The sequence below is a fragment of the Triticum urartu genome, chromosome 7, assembly GCF_003073215.2.
Source record: "Triticum urartu cultivar G1812 chromosome 7, Tu2.1, whole genome shotgun sequence".
Classification (NCBI taxonomy): domain Eukaryota; kingdom Viridiplantae; phylum Streptophyta; class Magnoliopsida; order Poales; family Poaceae; genus Triticum; species Triticum urartu.
The window spans coordinates 469741148-469742981 of NC_053028.1; positions in this window are offsets into that span (position 1 = coordinate 469741148).

The window sequence follows — 1834 nt, forward strand, 5'->3', positions numbered from 1 at the left end:
ACATCATAGTTCTGGTTATCTCTTCCGTCCTGTTTTTCATACATATTACATCCTCCTATCATGTGGTTGTCTAACATCAAAGTTCAGTTCGTCTGCATCACGCATCAATTTGTTCTGAAGAACTAAATTGTTATTCATTTTTCTTGTCGGCTTGACTTAACATGGCACAGAGAAAGAGGAAGAAACACAGAATGGCAGGGAATGAGAAGCGGATGAATCCTGCAGATTCTGCTGGTACTGATGGTGCAATAGAAGGTCAAAGTCCAGCGGAAAATTCTACAAAACACGGCATCCCATGCTACACAAGTTGCAAAAAAAGCCAAACAGAAACAAATAGCTGCCACCAAACAAGCAGAGACAACCCTAGTTCTTGCAACACCTACCACAGTTGAAAGATCGTGGATGTCGCCTAGAGGGGGGGGGGGTGAATAGGCATTTTAAAATAATTACGGCTTAGGCTTGACAAATGCGGAATAAACCTACCGGTTAATTTGCCAACCATAAAACCTAAATCAACTAGGCTCACCTATGTGCACCAACAACTTATGCTAAGCAAGATAAGCAACTATGAGATAGCAAGATATATGACAAAGAACAATATGGCTATCACAAAGTAAAGTGCATAAGTAAAGGGCTCGGGTAAGAGATAACCGAGGCACGCGGAGACGACGATGTATCCCGAAGTTCACACCCTTGCGGATGCTAATCCCCGTTTGGAGCGGTGTGGAGGCACAATGCTCCCCAAGAAGCCACTAGGGCCACCGTAATCTCCTCACGCCCTCGCACAATGCAAGATGCCGTGATTCCACTAAGGGACCCTTGAGGGCGGTCACCGAACCCGTACAAATGGCAACCCTTGGGGGCGGTCACCGAACCCGTACACTTTGCCAACCCTTGGGGGCGGTCACCGGTACCCGTCAAATTGCTCGGGGCGATCTCCACAACCTAATTGGAGACCCTGATGCTTGCCCGGAGCTTTTCACCACAATGATTGAGCTCCGAACAACACCAACCGTCTAGGGCGCCAAGGCACCCAAGAGGAACAAGCTCTAGGGTGCCCAAACACCCAAGAGTAAAAAGCTTCTCAACCTTCACTTCCACGTATCACCATGGAGAACTCAAACCGATGCACCAAATGCAATGGCAAGGGCACACGGAGTGCCCAAGTCCTTCTCTCTCAAATCCCACCGAAGCAACTAATGCTAGGGAGGAAAATGAGAGGAAGAACAAGAAGGAGAACACCAAGAACTCCAAGATCTAGATCCAAGGGGTTCCTCTCACATAGAGGAGAAAGTGATTGGTGGAAATGTTGATCTAGATCTCCTCTCTCTTTTCCCTCAAAAACTAGCAAGAATCCATGGAGGGATTGAGAGTTAGCAAGCTCGAAGAAGGTCAACAATGGGGGAAGAACACGAGCTCAAAGGATAAGGTTCATTGGGGAAGAAGACCCCCTTTTATAGGAGGGGGGAAACCAACTGTTATGTGCTCAGCCCGCACACGAGCGGTACTACCGCTCCACGAGCGGTACTACCGCTCAGGTGGAAGAAACAGGGAAAAGGAGCAACAAAACATGAACCTTGGGGCGGTAGTACCGCAGGAGACAGCGGTACTACCACTAGGTTAAGCGGTACTACTGCACCCTTCGGCGGTACTGCCGCACAGAATGAAGGGTAAAGGGAAAGAGGGAACCGGGCGGTACTACCATGGAGGAAGGGCGGTACTGCCGCTAAGGAGCGGTACTGCCGCACTACTGCCGCAGCGAGGTACCGCACAATCCGACACAGAAAAAGACCCCTCGAATCAACGCGGTAGGGACCTGGTAAGCCAGCGGTAG